Source organism: Salvelinus fontinalis, chromosome 2, assembly GCF_029448725.1.
Source record: "Salvelinus fontinalis isolate EN_2023a chromosome 2, ASM2944872v1, whole genome shotgun sequence".
NCBI classification, from domain to species: Eukaryota; Metazoa; Chordata; class Actinopteri; order Salmoniformes; family Salmonidae; genus Salvelinus; species Salvelinus fontinalis.
In genome coordinates, this window is record NC_074666.1 from 22,469,432 (window position 1) to 22,490,766 (window position 21,335).

General features: G+C 43.4%; 1 pseudogene; it reads right to left on the reverse strand.

Annotated features, from left to right (window-relative positions):
• Positions 1 to 13: 13 nt before the first annotated feature.
• On the reverse strand, positions 14 to 6,722 carry LOC129814278 (ankyrin repeat and LEM domain-containing protein 2-like; annotated as a pseudogene).
• Positions 6,723 to 21,335: the final 14,613 nt, after the last annotated feature.

The following is a 21,335-nucleotide window of genomic DNA, read 5'->3' on the forward strand; positions in this document are numbered from 1 at the left end:
ATCATGCTTATTACATTTGATGAATAACCGGTTATCTAAACACAGCCATAAGCATTCTTCTTTTGTATAAATTAAAACTCTCCAAATGTAGCTCTGTAATAAGGTAATAGTGAAAAACAATACAAAAGCATTATTTGAACATTTCCTGTATAAAGCATCTTGTATATACACACATTACATAGGCACTGGGAAAAGTGTACACTCCATGCGTAATCTGTAGCTATGCTATCCGCCAGAAGAGAATGCTTGCATTGAGGACATGCATGTAGGCAGGCAGCATTAGTGCTGTTGAATAGCTACCTGTTAAGGTAATAGTGTTAAGTGGAGCAGTGCATTGCAGAGAACAGTCGAAAGAGTTGTACAAATGGAAACCAGCACAAGGGTAAAATAAGGACTGCCTGGGTTATAAAGTCAGTTGTTAGACTATGGACCTGCTGTGGTGGTGCAGGATGTTGGCCAACTTTCCCTTTTGTATGTGCAACACCACCTTCAGATCCTGGGACGTGACATCCTGTTTTCTTGTGGTTTCCCTGTGTCAGTTTGGGGAGCGGAAGAGGGTCCTGCAGAGGATGGTGTGGGTGTAACAGCTCTGAGCAGGAGTGTGGGGGGCTGCAAAAGCTGAGCTTGCTGGGAGAACAGTTTGGTGTCCCAGTCAAGCTTTTCCTCCTTGTCGGCCTTGGCCAGCTGGAAATACACAACATCAGCAAAATGAACCACCTGGAGCATCGAAGACTGTTGACACAGCATAAAGAAACGGAATGGGTATCTAACTCACCTTAGCCAATGTGAAGAGGGATAGGCCATAATGGTGTTCCTCCACTTAGTAATGCAGGGGTGTTATGTTATTCATTGCAGACAGGACCTCACTGTCCAACTTGGTGGGAGATTCCTTGCAAGAAAGATTCAAAGGACATTGGTGAACACGTACTTGAGTTACCAAAACAAATGCAGTAGATCATTTTGACAGGTTGACTGATATAATTTACTGTTACAGTAAATATAGACTTACCCGTCCATGAACAGTTTCTGTCTTCGTTTTATAGGGGTGTCGGTTGTCAGAATTGTTTCTTTCAAGGCGTCTCCCTTCGTGGATTTGTAAGATCCGCTAGAGGATCCTGAGCCTCTACTTTCTCTTCTCCCGTCTCGCCCATCTCTGGGACTACCTGGGCACTCAGAGTCTGAGCCCTCGTCTGCTGTCAGATACTCCTCTGAGCTGGGGTTGGAGAGCTCCTCTACCTGCCTCTTCCCCTGGCTCCCCTCCCAGGTCCTCCAGAAACTGTCATCCCCCAGGTCCAGGCTCTCTTTCCTGGGTACAGAGGGAGCCAGACGGCCCTCAACACTGTACCTCCTCCTGGTCCTCCACTTGGACAGAGCCATCCTTTAGGCTAGATTTCTCAAAATCTGGCAGCAGTTTACACACAGGAGACTGGGAACTTTTCTCCTTTGATGGAGACCTTCTGTCATTCATGATGTTGTTGATTGGGACATGGCTCTGGTTCTGCTCCTCTGGAATGACATCAACCACATGATGAATTGTAGATTATTTTGGGGGGGATTTCCCACTATAATTTTATGCCTTTAATAATATGATGTTATCACATACAATCCATGTTTCTAAGGTTTCCTATGGAAGTGCTTACCTTTGGAGGGGGTTGATGTTTTAAATCCAGCACCAGTCCCATCTGTCTTCCCATATCCTTCCTATCCAGACACTCCTCCAACCTCCTCAGTCCCTCCTCTGTAGACAGGTCAAGGAAGCTATCCAGGAAGTCCCAGTACTCTGCCCAAGGATGCCCCATGTCATGTGTAATCTCCCTGACAATAGGGATCACTCAGATAATATACCAACTGTACTATGTCTGTTCCCTTTGGGACCCAAATGCTGTTTTCTTTCATCCTAATCATGGTAATTTGCCCACTGTCGTTATTATTATTCTGTTCACTCACCTCCCCACACGCTCTGCTCCCCGTTCAGGGTCAGATTTGAGAATACGGTGGAAATACTCTGCTCGATCCCTGGGTGGAATTCTCCATAGTCTGTGGAACTCATCTGCCTGGAAGACAAACAGTTACTGGCTTGTAACGTTTCGAGACATAGAATAGTGGAGGTGCATAAAGATGGCGGCCTCCATGCACTTACCACAAAAGCCTTGTTAGCTAAGTTCGCCGTATTGTACATTACTCTTCCTTACTCTTTTTTTGTATCGAAATTGGCATTGTATACATGATCCCAATTTCAGCTGAAAGACGCCAGCAAACCAAAAAGTAGATTGTGCTGATTTATTGGAGCATTGTTGCGCACCATAGATTAAAAACTCTGTGGATAGTGCTAAAACAATGAAATCATATCTAAATTCTGACAGCCCTATATACCTTCACCATTAGGGGTCAATTGTAATACCAATACTCCAAGTTATTGAGAATGAATACGATTTCAAATGATGGTGTTACCTTAGAAGGACTGAGTGGTCCCACAAAAGCTTTCACAGTCATGACTGGCTCTATGGGACTCCTGACCACTGCAGATCCCAGCGAATTAAAATCCACCTCCAATGGGCTTAGAGACCATGGCAAGCCAATCACAGGCTGGAAGCTGTTGTTGGCATCCCTCAGCAAGGGAATATAGCACCGTTCTGTGTCAGCAAGGTTAAAAGTTAGCAATGTGTTCACAAGTTGGAATTTGCACTCACAAAAAGGTATTATAGCCAGCATTGGCAACCATCTAAACTTACCCTCCAAATATTCCTTGATTTTCTTTTTTATGACAGGGGTTTTGTTTTTCCTCTCACATATCACCTGTAAAAGCAGTAATACAACTATTTAGTCTTCTAAAGTGTGCAGTTTCTGGCATGCAATTCATGGGACAATACACCTTACTGAGCAAAAATGGAATGCCTAAGTGTTTAAGTGCAAAATAAGTGATTCTGTATTTCATAGCTTACACTAGAGGGCTTGTGGTTGTACTTGTTCTGCCGCTGTTTGTCAGTAGCAGGATGACAACACAGCACGTTGACCACGTCTGGACAGACAAACTTACAGGCAAAGTCAAGAGGAGTTTCATGGCTCTGCAGGAACATCACACACATTCAGCACATCGTATTAATACATTTACACACTTTAACTCAAATGAACAGACTACAATGTATGTGTGTATTGTGCCGACTACGGTTCATACAAGTTCTCACTGCTTTGTCAGGTGTGTTGAGGTACAGGTCAACGAGGTAGCGGTAGCGTTGGTGTAACATGGCCTCCTGGTCATCAGGATACATGAGTCTCATGAAGTCTGGACTCTCCAGGGTGTCCAGGAGGAGCTGGACCATCCCTGACTGGTTCTCTTTGGCCGCCACATGCAGAACATTGTAATGGCACCCTTCCTACAAACATGAAGAGGGTGAGTTATTTGACCACGTAAGATGATGTGAAGTACCTTTCTGCTCTCATGGAGATGTTAGATGCTTGAGTCATATGAACCATACATGGACGATGGTGGGGTTGTCTCCAGATCCAATGAGGTAGCGTGGGTTGGCCCAGACCAGCCTGCTGAAGGCTTCCTTGTCCCCCTTCTCCACAGCGTTCCTCAGCTTGGCTGTCAGGTCTTGGGTGCGGGGGCTACGGAAATCATTGGCCCTCTCCAGGTTCACAGGTGAAGTTCCCCCTGCGAGAGCGCTGCCTGGGAGGAAAAAAGTGTTGTTGTATGCATGTTGATCAGTGTGGAGTGAGTAACTCATTCGAAAAACACTTTTCTTGTTAATTTTACATGACACAAAAGAGGTGAATGATCCATCTAGCTCTATCTATATAGTGGTTCTGTATTAGATACAGCTATGCTATGAAGCAGGCATACCTACAGTGGGACAAAAAGTATTTAGTCAGCCACCAATTGTGCAAGTTCTCCCACTTAAAAAGATTAGAGACGCCTGTCATTTTCATCATAGGTACACTTCAACTATGACAGACAAAATGAGAAAAAAAAATCCAGAAAATCACATTGTAGGATTTTTTATGAATTTATTTGCAAATTATGGTGGAAAATAAGTATTTGGTCACCTACAAACAAGCAAGATTTCTGGCTCTCACAGACCTGTAACTTCTTCTTTAAGAGGCTCCTCTGTCCTCCACTCGTTACCTGTATTAATGGCATCTGTTTGAACTTGTTATCAGTATAAAAGACACCTGTCCACAACCTCAAACAGTCACACTCCAAACTCCACTATGGCCAATCTCTATCATGCACTATTCATAGTACAAAAAGAGGTCTTACCATCAGCTACCACTGACTCCTCCCAATGAGGACATACACCATAGTAAACAAGGGGATATTCTGGTTCATCCAATTCCTCTGTCTCTTTACCCTCCTCTGCTGATGATTTGAGTTCCAGATTGTGGTCAGTTTCTACTCTGTTCGTTGTGGGTCCATTAGACACTGTATTGGAGGAGCTACCTCTATCAGTCACCCCTCCATCCCCTCCTTGCTTCTCCAGGAGGGCTCTGGCCAGCTTCCTCTCAAAGATGGCTCTTGTAGTGGGGGTAAGGGGGCCACACTTCAGCCCTGCCCCGATAATCTCCTGCCGTAGTTGATCTGCACTCAATGTCTGCAGCCTGCTCATGACTTCCTCCATGTTTCTGTCAGTACCTAGGTGAATAAATGTGGCATACCCAGAGAAGTCATGTTACATACTACATAAGAATATAGTCAAATGACACGCATACATCTTCGGGGAAAAAATACTACTAATTCACATCAGAAATTACACTTTTAAGTTGTCGTTCCTGGGCTTATAACAGTAGATAACCACGTCAAACAAAATGGTATACATCGTGTCATAGGCTACAAATAAGATGTGATTCAACCACAGCATGCATGAATTGAAAAAAACAATAGTCTACAACAGAACATACTTAGCTACTATACATCATTGTAGCCTACGCATGTATCTTTTTTATATGGAACAGGGTATTCAACCAGGGGTCCGCGGCTCCCTGGGGTACGTGATTTAGATGCACTATTGTAAAGTGGCTGTTCCACTGGATGTCATAAGGTGAATGCGCCAATTTGTAAGTCGCTCTGGATAAGAGCGTCTGCTAAATGACTTAAATGTAAATGTTAAATGTATGTAAATGTAGACAACTTTTGACTGGTACTGTACATTCCGTTGTAGACAATCCTTTTGCCAATGTATGCAGGTACAGCAGGGGGTCCTCGAAAATATAAAAAAGGAAAAAATATATATATATTTTATTTTTTTATGAATATTGGTAGTGTAAAGGACATCACACTGCTTGCTTAGTGAGTACCACTACCTCACGATTCAGCCAATACCTGGAGTGAACTCGGACCTCTGCCTTGCTAGAACACGTGACCACTCTCTTGAAGAGTCTTACCAGTGGTGCCACGCGACACTTCAGGCTGAGGAGTAAGTTTCACACATCCCCATGTGCTACACTAGCAACAACACAATAGACTAGAGGTCGACCGATTAATCGGAATGGCCGATTAATTAGGGCCGATTTAAAGTTTTCATAACAATCGGAAATCGGTATTTTTGGACACCGATTTGGCCCAATTCTTTTTTTACACCTTTATTTAACTAGACAAGTCAGTTAAGAACATTCTTATATTCAATGACGGCCTAGGAACGGTGGGTTAACTGCCTTGTTCAGGGGCAGAATGACAGATTTTTACATTGTCAGCTCGGGGATTCGTTTTTTGCAACCTTCCGGTTACTAGTCCAATGCTCTAACCACCTGCCTTACATTGCACTCCACGAGGAGCCTGCGTGGCAGGCTGACTACCTGTTACGTGAGGGCAGCAAGAAGCCAAGGTAAGTTGCTAGTTAGCATTAAACTTATAAAAAACAATCAATCTTCACATAATTACTAGTTAACTACACATGGTTGATGATATTACTAGTTTATCTAGCGTGTCCTGCGTTGCATATAATCGATGCGGTGCCTGTTAATTTCTCATCTAATCACAGCCTACTTTGCCAAACAGGTGATGATTTAGCACTGTCGTTGCACCAAACCTAACCATAAACATCAATGCCTTTCTTTAAAATCAATACACAGGTATATATTTTTAAACCTGCATATTTAGTTAATATTGCCTGCTAACATGAATTTCTTATAATTAGGGAAATTGTGTCACTTCTCTTGCGTTCCGTGCAAGCAGTCAGTGTATATGCAGCAGTTTGGCCACCTGGCTCGTTGCGAACTGTGTGAAGTCCATTTATTCCTAACAAAGACTGTAATTAATTTGCCAGAATTGTACATAATTATGACATAACATTGAAGGTTGTACAATGTAACAGCAATATTTAGACTTAGGGATGCCACCCGTTAGATAAAATACGGAATGGTTCCGTATTTCACTGAAAGAATAAACGTTTTGTTTTCGAAATGATAGTTTTCGGATTCAACCATATTAATGACCAAAGGCTCGTATTTTTGTGTGTTATTATGTTATAATTAAGTCTATGATTTGATATTTGATAGAGCAGTCTGACTGAGCGATGGTAGGCAGCAGCAGGCTCGTAAGCATTCACTCAAACAGCACTTTTGTGCGTTTGCCAGCAGCTCTTCGCAATGCTTCAAGCATTGAGCTGTTTATGACTTCAAGCCTATCAACTCCCGAGATTAGGCTGGTGTAACCGATGTGAAATGGCTAGCTAGTTAGCGGGGTGCGTGCTAATAGCGTTTCAATCGGTGACGTCACTCGCTCTCAGACTTGGAGTAGTTGTTCCCCTTGCTCTGCAAGGGCCGCGGCTTTTGTGGAGCGATGGGTAACGATGCTTCGAGGGTGGCTGTTGTCGATGTGTTCCTGGTTCGAGCCCAGGTAGGGGCGAGGAGAGGGACGGAAGCTATACTGTTACACTGGCAATACTAAAGTGCCTATAAGAGCATCCAATAGTCAAAGGTATATGAAATACAAATGGTATAGAGAGAAATAGTCCTATAATTCCTATAATAACTACAACCTAAAACTTCTTACCTGGGAATATTGAAGACTCATGTTAAAAGGAACCACCAGCTTTAATATGTTCTCATGTTCTGAACAAGGAACTTTAAACGTTAGCTTTTTTACATGGCACTGTTACTTTCTTCTCCAACACTTTGTTTTTGCATTATTTAAACCAAATTGAACATGTTTCATTATTTATTTGAGGCTAAATTGATTTTATTGATGTATTATATTTAGTTAAAATAAGTGTTAATTCAGTATTGTTGTAATTGGCATTATTACAAATAAATGTTTTTTAAAAATCGGCCGATTAATCGGTATCGGCTTTTTTGGTCCTCCAATAATCGGTATCGAAGTTGAAAAAAATCTAAATCGGTTGACCTCTACAATAGACATGTTGAATTGCATACCTACAGTAGAAGAGAGGAGAATATCTTCTTTCTGTCTTACCTAATAAGCTATGTTTGAGTTTACACTTCCTCTTCTAATTATGTGGGAAGGTCAAAATAAAGAAAAGCTATCTACCGAAATTATAATTTTTAAAATGTTGATTAGTTATCCTTGCCATTATCATTCAGCTGCTGATAAGAAAAGAGGTTAAAAAGAAAATCTGCATTTTTGCTAATGTATGATGGGGATCCGTGGATCGCCAGTTTGCCTGAAAGAGGATCCCTGGGCAAGAAAAGGTTGAAGATCCCTGATGTGGAATGATTCCATGTGGTGAATAGGTGGAGAATATACTCTCAATATTAATGTCATCATGCCTTCCAGTTCTCTGCTGCCAATGACTGGAACGAACTACAAAAATCTCTGAAACTGGAAACACTTATCTCCCTCACAAGCATTAAGCACCAGCTGTCAAAGCAGCTCACAGATTACTGCACCTGTACATAGCCCATCTATAATTTAGCCAAAACAACTACCCCTTCCCCTACTGTATTTATTAATTTTGCTCCTTTGCACCCCATTATTTCTATTTCTATTTTGCACATTCTTCCACTGCAAATGTACCATTCCAGTGTTTTACTTGCTATATTGTATTTACTTCGCCACCATGGCCTTTTTTTGCCCTTACCTCCCCTCATTTGCTCACATTGTATATAGACTTATTTTTCTACTGTATTATTGACTGTATGTTTGTTTTACTCCATGTGTAACTCTGTGTCGTTGTATGTGTCGAACTGCTTTGCTTTATCTTGGCCAGGTCGTAATTGTAAATGAGAACTTGTTCTCAACTTGCCTACCTGGTTAAATAAAGGTGAAATTAAATAAAAAAATAAAAAATAAGAAGGAATTCCCCTCTAACACACCCACAAATTGCAGAAAACAAACATTCTTTCCCATTGAGCCCCATTGTAAAAGAGCAAACTTCGTTGTCCTGTTTTTGTTATATAGAAATAACAGAACATGCCGAAAAGCTGCTGTGTTGTTAAATGTATAGGTAACCTGTTCAGAAATTATGGCTATTCAGCATGGGACATAACACCCACCCTGTATTCAAGAGAATGTTTTGTCTCAAATCTCAAACGATAGTGGGAACAACAACAAAAAACTTTGCTGATGTAAAATAGGGTCTAAGCTCCAACACATGCGAACATGATTTTTTAAATTTTGTTTTTCTGTTTTTAGATAATTGACACTATAGATTAAAAAAGTAACACATTTTACTTTTTTTTCTCTCCTGAAAATATAAAATAGTTTGACAATGCTGTTTGTCAAATAATATCAATATCAACCGTTAGTCTTTTCCAGTGATGAAGACATGTCTCATGGTATAGTGGGGTATGCAAATTGGGTCAACTTTGAGCACCTTTATCTCTTGAATGTTTTGTCATTCAGGTCCAAAAAGTCACTTTCTGTCCACCTCTACAAGAGTATGATGGAAGGTTTCATTCAAATGAAAATGGGTGCTTTAAATGTCTTACCTGTGATTAAATGTTTTCCCTACTTGGATACCGGGTTCCCACAACCCCCCCCCCCCCTCCCCCTCTCCCCTCTCGAATAGCCTGACGCCACTGGGCTCTCCTCACATGCTCTATTTCCCTATTCGAAGCTTTGCGGACCGCATGCCTACATTTTTGATCTGGTTACATTGAACAACACAGCAGCTTTTCGGCATGTTTTGTTATTGTTGTATAAAAAAATTAAAAATAAACAACGATGTAGGCTCTTTTCCCCAATTTGTAGGCTTGGTCAAGGGGACTTCCTTGTTATCACAGGAATACAGATGTGGAGTATGACTGTATACACTGAGTATACCAAACATTAGAAACAAAGGTTATGTATGCAACCACGGTTATGTGAGCTATATGGATCACTCCAATATATTGGTATCACTCCGCGGTGGAGGGATACATCCGAGGTAATGATTTACAGATTTACTCCGGTGTACACCTGTGTCATGGCTGGGATCCGCCCCTATATATAGACTCCATGGCCGCGACACACGTTCTCTACATCATTTTTGAAGCGCCTCTAGCACCGTAGAGGATTGGAGTGATCCATATAGCTCACATAACCTTGGTTACATACGTAACCTTCGTTATGTTTCACTATATTGGATCACTCCAATATATTGGTATACCCGTACCAGATTAGTTGGTGCTAGAGGGACCTGGCCAGCCAGCGCCGAAACCCACTGGTTCCAGGTCATCTATAAGTCTTTGCTTGGTAAAGCCCCGCCTTATCTGAGCTCACAGGTCATCATAGTAACACCCACCCGTAGCACGCGCTCCAGCAGGTATATTGCACTGGTCATCCCCAAAGCCACCCAAAGCCAAGTCATCCCCAAACACTTACTTTGGCCGCCTTTCCATCCAGTTCTCTGCTGCCAATGACTGGAACGAATTGCAAAAATCTCTGAAGCTGGAGTCTTCTATCTCCCGCTCTAACTTTAAGCATCAGCTGTCAGAGCAGCTTACCGATCACTGTACCTGTACACAGCCAATCTGTAAATATCACACTTGACTACCTCATCCCAATATTATTACTTACCCTCTTGCTCTTTTGCACCCCAGTATCTCTACTTACACATCATCATCTGCTCATCTATCACTCCAGTATTAATGATAAATTGTTATTCTTTTCACCTCTAGAGCCTATTTATTGTCTACCTCCCTACTCTTCTGCATTTGCACACACTGTACATAGATTTTTCTGATTTTCTTTTCTGTTGTGTTATTGACTGTACGTTTGTTTTATGTGTAACTGTGTTGTTGTTTTTGTCGAACTGCTTTGCTTTATCTTGGCCAGGTCGCAGTTGTATATGAGAACTTGTTCTCAACTGGCCTACCTGGGTAAATAAAGGTGATTTTTTTTTTTTTAAAGTGTCTATGTTTTCACATGTAAAAGTGATTGCTTTTAATAAATGAAAACTAGTTTGAAAATTCAAACATATATTTTATAGAAAATAGATGTTTGTTTCTGGACAATGCACCATGCTGACTTGTTGACAACATGACCAAGTGGCGCAGATTTTTGTTCGAATTGAAAAGGTCACTACCCCCTCACTGCTTGTTCCATTTCATGTACGGGGCATAGACCCGTGCCTCGCGGCTCAACATAATCGAATGCGCCCTGTGTGTGTGGCGTCATTCAATTCAATGTGCTTTGCAGCTCGATGGCATTTTCATTCACATAATCAATAAATAGTATAATATTAATTACTTACGCTACGACACATACTTAGGCCGACCCAGTTCTCACAATAGCTGCCCCTGTGCCCCATGATCGATTGGTTTTGATAAACTTAACGTTAGTGCTGCTAGGTATTGTTAGGATTTATGTTTATGCACTATAGCCTGTTAGCATATTGTTTGAAGATGAATATTGTTTTGTTACACACAAGCAATACAGAGGGGTGTGTGTGTGTAGGTGTGTAAGGACTGACCACCACAGGCCATTAAAGCTGTGGACAGTTTGGAGAGGGGAGGGGTGCAACACTCTGGGCCAACCAGGGTGGTTGAGAGACTGTTCAGTACCATATTAGGAATTGTTTGAGTGAAGAATTAAGGGGAGACACAAGACGGAGCTACTCTACCCAGCAACCAGATGTGGACAAAGAAAAGCGCCAAGGGGCTTGGCACCTTCGGGTGCCCCCAAAGGCGGAGCAAGAGTATTAACCATGCTAAGCCTTTACTGTGATAGGCCAACTGGAAAAGTTAGGAATAAAATTGTCATAGTATAAAAAGTACTATTTGAGTACATTCCACAGTTCTCTGATCTACCCTGCGCGGAGATACAGTGAACCCGTATATACGAAAATTGCATTTACCATTTATCGTTTGAGTTTAATTAAAATACTTAAAATATATTCGGTGACTCTGAATCACATTTTGTCCTGATGCCAGATTTTAACTGACGCAAATCTCTTTCATGGTGACCCCGACGTGATCTGGCAAAGGATATCGCTGGACAGAGTACCAGCCAATTGAAATTTACTGACGTCGGACGACATTTCTCACAAAGAAAGACCGGTCTACTAAAAAAAGGTAAGCAGATACCTATTGTATAAAATACTAAAGTTCTGCATATTGGCATTATCCAAATTTATTTGTGAGATACAAGTCTGATGTAAGTTACCAAATTTAACGCTCTATCTAGTATATAAACAATTTCCTACCGAGAGTGGTAAATGCAATTTTATTTGATCAAAACCATTCAAAAATGCAATGTGTAAACAAAGTGTACTGAGTGGATGAGAATATTGAGTGTGGAGTGAAAATGAGAATAGTTGGGGACTAATGAGGTTAAATTACCATATGATAATGAATGCAATGCACTGGGTAGAATAAATCTACCAGTTTGTGTGAGGATAGGTCGACGAATCTATTGGTATGTGAGGTGTGAGGTGAACGTGGATATAACGGCGAAAGTTGTGTCTAATAAGAAAAATAAGTTTGCCGTGTAATTGTGGTGCATTGGGTATTTAGTCGGCGTACTAATACCAAGATTGAATGTTTTAAAAGGAAGTGTCAGGGACACAGTTCATATGGGACAATTTGTCTAGCGCGTGAAAGTACGTTGAATATTTCAGATGGAGACAGTATATTCCTAGGGGATCCACATTGCAGAATTGAGTGTATTAAAAAGGTAGATTTATTTTGATAGGTTAAAATAATTTACAAGATAGGTAGATTGTTTAAAATAATTCATAACGTCAAGTGGATCGGTTAAAATAATTCATAACGTTAGGTGGATCGATTAAAATAATTTACAACGATAGGTGGATCAATTAAAATAATTTACAAACACATACACATTTAAGTTTACAACATAGAATGTCATCAGAGGTGGAAAAAGTGCTAAAGACTGTGAAGTCTACCTTAGAAGTGAACGGTGGAAAAGAGGGAAAGGACTGGAAAGGACTGGAAAAAACAAGGCGAAAAACTATGCAAACAATGGATTGAGGAGGGGTGTATCATTTCACCCACGGGTCTCCCCGTCGAGGGGGAGCCCGGAAGAATACTAGATGCATTAAAACGCAAAACACTCAAGGCGCTCACTGAATGGAAAGAAGAGGGGAACCGAGTAAGGGCAAGACCAAAGAGAAGATGGAAAAGGCTAAATTGAAAGAAAGGATCAGTCTGGCTATGCTGGAAAAACTGCACAAAATGTGTAGTGAAGAGACACCCCAAACCCAGAAATCAATGAGACTCTATCCCGAACTGCCCAAACCTAGTGCACCCCCACCATACGATGGCCTGAAGATGATGGCACCCGTTTTGGATGTCAGTGCCACAGTTAATTATAATAAAAGGCCAGAAGGTAGACGAGACACTGGAGTGGGTCCCAATATCGCAGGACCGGAAAAACGAGATTGAGGCCCTACTGGTAACAGCCCGTGCACTAAAGGAAGGAATGGCAGAACTAAGTAGGATGCATGGGAGTGATGAAAGAGTAGGAAGTGTGACCAGTACATGTAGCATGGAAATGGATAAAGACAGCATACAAAGCCAGGGTCAGATGTGGACAGAAGACAGCATGACACAAGCACGCGAGAGAGAAAGGCAGCAGAAGATTATATGGGAAGAAGTGCAGTCGAAGGCACGACAAGACCAGGAGGAACTGAGAATGATGCAACACACTCTGGATAAAATGGACAAGGAACAAAAGAAAGAGGAACAAAGACTAAGGCAAGAAAAGAGGAAGCAACAAGAGGAAGCAACGAGACAGGGTGGACATTGCATACAGCTGGGCCACAACAGCAATGAAGCAGAGGAACAGGAGGAGCCCAACTGCCAAAGTGATGGAGTATGGTACTTGGATGGAAAATTTGAGGGTGATCTTTATGATTCACTAGCTGGACCTGCACATAACACACGTAGTAAAGCGGAAGGGGGGCTGAAAGGACACATGATGCCCCTGCGACAACAACCTGGTGGACATCCCATTTATAAACCATGGGCCCACAGAGATCTATTGACCCTGGTGGAGGCACTACCTTTACCTGAAGAGTCTGGATGTAGGTGGGTGAAGACCTTTGTGAGTCTAACCGCCTCTGATGAACTCACCATGGGAGACATGGTGGCTGTCATTAACAGGTGCATGGGAGACCAGGAATGTAAAGACTTGATGGCAGATGGAGGCCTGAATGGTAAATACCCTATTCAAACCCGATTCGACCCATACCGAAATGAAGTATGGGCAGCAATCAGGAGAAAATACCCAACACAGTCCAGGCCCCAGATTATGAGAACTTTGACTCTAGAAGAAAACGAGAGCATACCATTATATATGAAAAAGGCAAGGACACTATGGAGACAGGCTTGGAATGACGAGCCGGATAAAACCAACACGAGACACATGTTCCTGGATCAGTGCCTGAAGACTCTTCCAGAACATGTCCGCGCTGAATGTGAGAAGGTGGTGGGGATAACAGCAAAGAGTGTGATGGAATTCACTGAAATTGCTCAACACCTTGTGGAACGGTACCGTGAAGGCAGGAGGAAGGAAGAGGAGGAGCTTAAACAACTTCAGAAGAAAGTTCTGAAAAAACAACTTCAGGAGGAAAAAACCTCCCGACAGATGCCTCTTGTAAGCACACCCCAGCCACCCACAACTGACGCTGCAGCTACTGAGACAGTTACAGCTGTGGTGCAGAATATGGCGGGTCTGATGGCTCTACAAAGAAATGCACATGCAGGGCCCGAAGGTCAGGAGCCCTGGACTCAGTGGACAACAGACTCCTCCTGTTACAACTGTGGTAGACAGGGGCACTGGGCTAGGCATTGTAGAAGCAAGCCAATGATGACTGGCCCTTCAAGGGGTAGAGGCTATGGGCCTCAGCGGGGACGTGGCCAATGGGGAGCACCTAGAGGTCAGTGGACACCGAGAGGCAGAGGTAACTGGTATGGACAACAAGGGAGTTCTCAGCCACAGCAATACCACCAGCAGCAACACAACCCAGGAGTGGGGTCCGGTCCCGAAGTCCCGAACCCTAACCTTGTCCCTAGCATGGCTTGGCTAGGGCAACATTCTGAACCATACCAATGAAGCCGCCCAGAGACCCAAATGCCCTCCAGTGCCACCATCTTCACGTTCCCACCAAGTGAAGAACCGATAGTTAATTGCTTAATTGGAGGAAAACCACAACACATGCTAATTGACACAGGATGTACCTTCAGGCACAACACCCACTTACCAACAAAATACAAGCTTTCTCAGCGGTCTCGGGAACTATTATGAGAAAGCCTTTTACAGTACCACTGGATGTCTGTTGGGAAGGACAGAATGTCACTCACCAATTTTTATACAACCCAGAGTGTTCAATTGGCTTAATGGGAAGAGACCTTCTCTCTAAGTTGGGTTGCAGCATTTATTGCAATACAAGGGGTTTCCATGTCACCACCATCTCCCCTTGTGAACTCATGCCAATCCTTATGACGGAAAAGTTTTCAGACCCACCCAGGATGCTATACCTAGGAGACGCACACGAAGATTTGGATAACGAAACCTACATCTACTGGTTAAAACTGTTGGATAGTGATCCCGACACCCCAAAGGTGTGTCGTACGTTCCAACTGTGGAAACCATGGATACAAACACTGAATGCCTATTACCCACCGGATGACCCCCCACATGTTACAATGAACTACTCTATGGACAAGGATGAAATATACGATGAGGCATGGTTTGAAGACATGGTTGACAGATGCCCTACGGTGCACAGCAATCACTTATACGTTCTCAAGGAGGGAGTGGCCACCAACTGTGTAATGATGGATGGTAACGTGGATCTCCGTGACAACTGGTTTACAATGGATTCAGACTCAGTCCCACATGTTACACTGATGGTTGGGTTTGGATATGAAGCTCGTTCTCTGGGTCCTGCAATCAAACTGGCTGAGACCCTGACATGGACTAAAACTAACATCTCTAACGTGTCCACAGCCCATATGGGGGAAACCCAGGTATGGAGAATAAAGATCAACGTAGAGGACACCTCGATCCCTGAAGTGGTACGACGGGCTCATTTCCATGGGAGAGAAATGACCGATCATCCAGACACTGATAACATGCTCTCAAGGATTTCTGAAAAGCTGTGGACCACCAGTCCAGAAGATGTGGGTCTGGTGGATGTGGAGCCTACTAAGATCCAGGTTAGGACAGATACTACTGCCCACCTTCCTGTCTACAGGCCTCAATACCCTTTGAGTGAAGAGAAGGTGAGAGGAATTGAACCTACTATTGCTGAGTTACAGAATAGTAGTGTGCTGTTCCACACTACGTCACCTTGGAATACACCCATTTTACCGGTTAAAAAAGGAAGTACGGGTAAGGGGAGGATGGTTCAAGATTTCAGGCCCATAAATGATGTTACAATTCCAGACGTGAGACCTGTCCCCGATCCTTACCTGGCACTGCAGAACATCTCTCCAACCCAGGACTGGTTCTCTGTTATTGATCTGGCCAATGCCTTCTTCTGTATCCCACTCCATGAAGACTCACAGCCTCTGTTTGCTTTCACCTATCAAAATCAATGTCTTACTTACTCCAGAATGCCAATGGGATATCGGGATTCCCCCGGAATATTCAATTCTATCCTAAAAGAGCACCTGGAAGAACTCACCTTGCCAGAAGGGGTCACCCTTCTCCAATACGTTGATTATCTGTTGTTGGCCGCATCAACTGCGGAGACCTGTCTACAGGCAACTGAATTCCTTCTCAAACATGTGGCCGAAAAGGGATACAAAGTGAAACAAGAAAAAGTTTAATGCTGTAGAAGAACCGTTCAGTTTCTGGGAAGAGTACTCTCTGGAAGAGGTCAGGCTGTGTCATCAGCCCAGAGGACTTCTATCCTGGAGCACCCAAAGCCCACAACTGTACAACATCTCTTGTCATTTCTTGGACTCACTGGGTATAGCAGAACTCATGTACCAGAATACTGCTTGAAAGTTGAACCACTCAGGGCCATACTCCGGGAGGCAGGTAACAGAAACCTAACAGCCAAGCTCACTTGGACCATAGAAGCAGAAGCGGCTTTCATTGCACTGAAACAAACCCGTGCCAAAGCTGAGGCTCTGTCCCTGCCTGATTACACCATCCCGTTTAGGTTGGATGTTTCCAAACAGGATGGGTATGTTCATTCCATCCTTTATCAGAAATAAAAGGGGGAGAGAAGAGTGTTACATTACTACAGTGCACAGTTGGACAACATTGAATGTGGCCAAACTGATTGTGCAAGACACATTGCTGCCCTGTCAAAGGCAATTGGAAAAACGGCTCATATCGTTATGAGACACCCTCTGGAAATCAACACAGATCATGGAGTGACCGCCTTTATTGGCTCTAAACTGTTCACCCTATCAAGCAAAAGGAAATCAAATATCACAAAAATGATAACAGCCAGACACATCACCTATGTGACAGAGGTGACCAACATGACAGATGGAATGGGGAACGGGGAACCACACATTTGTGAGGACAGGGCTGTTGTTACAGCTCACAGACACCAGGAGAAGGTAACATAGCATCCTATGCAGTGGTGAAGCAAGGAGGAATGACAGGAACATACGAAGTGGTAGAAGCAAAGAAATTGGACCCATCTGAGGCCTCAGCCCAGTTGGCCGAACTCAGAGCACTAAGGAGAGCATTGGAACTGAGCAAAGGAAAAAGAGTGAACATCTACACAGACTCTGCATATGCCCATGGCATTGCACACATTGATGGCCCACAATGGATGAGGAGGGGCTATTTGACTAGCTCGAATGAACCCATAAAGCACAAACAAGAGGTACAGAGATTAATTGAATCAATCCAACTACCGACAAGTGTGGCCATCATGAAATGTAAAGGACACAGCAAGGAAAACACAAAGATAAGGGAAGGAAATGACATGGCAGATCAAGTGGCAAAAGAGGCAGGTGGTTAAACTACCCAACAGATGATACAACGGACTGAAGAAACCCAAGATTAATTAACCATAGATACTGTGAGACAGTTACAGGAGGCAGCAGATGTGTGTGAACAAACTGTGTGGAAAAGACATGGAGCCAGAAGAGATCACCAAGGAATCTGGAGATCACACAATGGGAAAACGGTGGCCCCCATTAAGCTGCTCAGGTCAATGATACGGGAGGAACACAACAAAGCACATGGGGGTTGGAAGAGCGTGGCAAAGGCCCTGGAAATTGTGTGGTGGCATCCACACATGCAAGACATGACAAGAGAAGTATCAGAAAGTTGTGAAATCTGCAAAGGTTATAACAACAAGGTTGCACTGGGAGCAGTGATTGGGAGTTTTCCCATACCAGATGCACCTTTTCAAGACGTATGCATTGACTTCACGGACATGGGACAAGACAACCGAGTTGAAGGGAAAAGATACCTGTCAGTGATGGTGGATAGGTTCACCAGATGGGTGGAAGCCATTCCAACTGCAAGAGAGGATGCTAAGGCAGTCATCAAGTGGCTAAGGAGAGATGTCATTCCAAGATTTGGGGTCCCTCGAATGATCCGATCCGACAATGGGTCCCACTTCAAGAACGAACACCTGAAGGAGGTCGAACAGACATTGGGGATCACCCATAAGTTTGGGTCGGTATATCGGCCCCAATCTCAGGGCCTCGTAGAGAGAGCCAACCAGATGCTGAAACGAAAAATGGCCAAAATAATGGCAGGAACAAAGCTAAAATGGGTAGACGCTTTAATGTCCATGAGAAATTCACCAGGGTCAGACACACACCTTACACCACATGAACTGTTGACAGGGAGAAGAATGCCAGGTCCAACTGCTGATAACATGAGTTTGCCTAGACTAGACGTTGCTAAAATCAGATACTCAGACTATATGCAGGCTCTAACCTCTCTTGTCAAAAGACTGTCCAAAAAGGTGGTGGAGGTCCGAACTACTGCAGTTGAAACCACAGACGAGAACAGAGAAATCCTGGTGGGAGACTGGGTGAGAGTGAAGGTGCATTCAAGGAAGTGGACAGAGCCCAGGTGGAAAGGCCCGTTCCAGGTGAAAGAGGTAGCGAGTCATTCCCTGAGGGTAAGCACTGAGCATAAAGACACGTGGTACCACCGAACTCACTGTGCCAGGGATTCAGCCCCAGGAAGAACATTAGATCAAGTAGGTGAAGACCTAGCCAAAGTACAACCATAGGATATGGGATGCTCAAGCTTCCTGTTGATCTCCATACTGTCAGGGCTAGTAACCCATGCGGCAGGGAGCATAGTAATCAGTTTAGAGGAAGGGGAATCTCAGGTGCTAACTTTAGAACCCTGTAAAATATGGACATTGAGAAATGGGGCTAGGAGGATAGGGGATATCTGTCCGGTATACATTCAAGGGGGTTGCAATGTATTGACGTCTTATGCTAGGAAACGACCAACTTATCTGTGTAATGGGAGGTGGTGTCCCTATTGGGACTATATGATAACTAATGTGGGACAGTTTTGGGAATGGAGGACAGGCTACCCATATAAAATTGGGGATCTGTCTAAAACTGAGAGATTCTCAATGATTTGGAATTCCTCAGGAAGGGACTATTTCTGTAAAGGTGATGAAATCCTACTAACCATCAAATCCATTAAGCTCTCTGATGCAGGTCTCTACAACCTAGGACAGGACAGAGCTGGAGACGATACGATGGGTGTGTTTTCTATTAAGGTGTTGCCAAAACCACCACAGCAATCCCAGATGAGCCAGAACCAGACACACTCCTCCGCCACTCCAGCCCCACCCACTCAGGCCTTTAACCCTGTACAGGTAATTAACATTAGGGATATGACGGTTAGCGAACAGTTAGGTACTGAAACAGGATATGAGGGACGAGAAAACATGTGGTTGGCGTATATGAGGTATACTGCTAAAACATTGAACAAACAGGACTGTGTCATCTGCGGTCATGCTAGGCCTAGTCTAGCCACACATCCATTTGCACTAGGTAGTGGGGAAGGATGGAGGTGTGTAATGGAGAGTTTTTACCATGTCAAACCCAATTCCTCCCTTTGTAAGACCCTGTCACTGGTATTCCCGGAAGTCTCTCCTCAGGAGGCACCATGGGGTGTCAAGGCATATGGAGGTAATTACAGTTGCATTACAGGTATAGGGCGAGGAATTGACTATGGGCGCTTGCCAGAGGCGGATTGTATCAGTAATGTGACCATTAATGGCACTTGGCCAGTAGATGGGCTAAATCAAACTAGGGGAGTAGCCGATGTTTGGTGGATGTGTGGTCCTAACAAACGTTTAACCCCTATCCTTAAAGGAGATTGGCAAGGCACGTGTGCACTGACTAGTATAATAGTTCCTCTAACTATCATTGATGTTACAGCAGAGCAGCTACTAAGTTCCACTCAGGAGGGATCCCAGGAGCAGAGTGGAGGGAGGCATAGGCGTAGCGCACCCTGGACTGAAGGTACTGATAACATCCATACCAACCTCCTGGGAGTCCCCATAGGGGTTCCACCTGAGTTCCAGGCACTGAGCAGGAATGATGGTTTATACCATTTGTTGCCACTTATTGGTTCAGTCATAATTGATGCAAAGCAGACCTCATGGATTAACTATATCTATTATAACCAGCAACGTTTTGTTAACTACACCCGAACCGCACTAACAGGCATGTCTGAACAACTACAGGCGACCTCCAGGACAGCTAGGCAGAATAGGCTTGCCCTTGATATGATCCTGGCTAATCAGGGGGGTGTATGTAAAATGTTTGGAGAACAATGTTGCACGTTTATCCCTAGCAATACCAGTCCGGATGGGAGCATTTCAAAAGCTCTGAGCGGGTTGGAAAGGTTATCTGTGGAGATAAAGGGTTTTGCAGGTGTGGAGGAGAGTGGACGGTTCCCCTGGCTGGGTGGTTGGTTTGGTAAGTACACTGCATTGATGGTTGCTGGATTTCTGACCCTAGTAGTTGTATTTCTTATGTTAATGTGTTGTGCTGCTTGCATCATACCTTGTCTAAAGAAATCTGTTACAGATGTAGCGAAGGCTGCTGGTATGATGCCTTTGTTTGATTCTCCGGATGGAGATGCTGATACTGAGTCAAACTACTTGAGAAAAATGTGTCTGACTGAGGATGACCCTTGGTTTGCTGTGGGTGAGGTTGTCGAGTAATAAAAATAAAAATAAACAAATAAAAAGTAATAAAAAGAAACAATATACCGGTACTTTTTATCCAGGTCATTAAGTTTGTGGATACTAATAATATCAATTAAAATCCCTCAAATTGTGTCCCATATGTGTTTAGACACGGCGACCATTTACGGTGACGATTGTGAAGGTTTGAAGTTCCCGGGTGGCAAGGAGCCCACCTGGTACAAGATCTATAGAGGGAGAGACCAGAGGGTTTAATTTTTTAAATATATATTATCTATGTAATCATGTTGTTGTGTTGACAGCCTGTGGGGTGTCAAAAGGGGGAATCTAAAAACCCCACTGATGTTTTTTATATTCTGTATGTACTCATGTTGTTGTGATGACACCCTGGGCGGTGTCAAAAGGGGGAATCTAAAAACCCCACTGATGTTTTTTATATTCTGTATGTAATCATGTTGTTGTGATGACACCCTGGGGGGTGTCAAAAGGGGGAATCTAAAAACCCCACTGATGTTTTTTATATTCTGTATGTAATCATGTTGTTGTGATGACACCCTGGGGGGTGTCAAAAGGGGGAATCTAAAAACCCCACTGATGTTTTTTATATTCTGTATGTACTCATGTTGTTGTGATGACACCATGGGGGGTGTCAAAAGGGGGAATCTAAAAACCCCACTGATGTTTTTTATATTCTGTATGTACTCATGTTGTTGTGATGACACCCTGGGGGGTGTCAAAAGGGGGAATCTAAAAACCCCACTTATGTTTTTTATATTGTTTTGCATAATCATTATACATAAAAAAAAACATATCCTCCTGGTT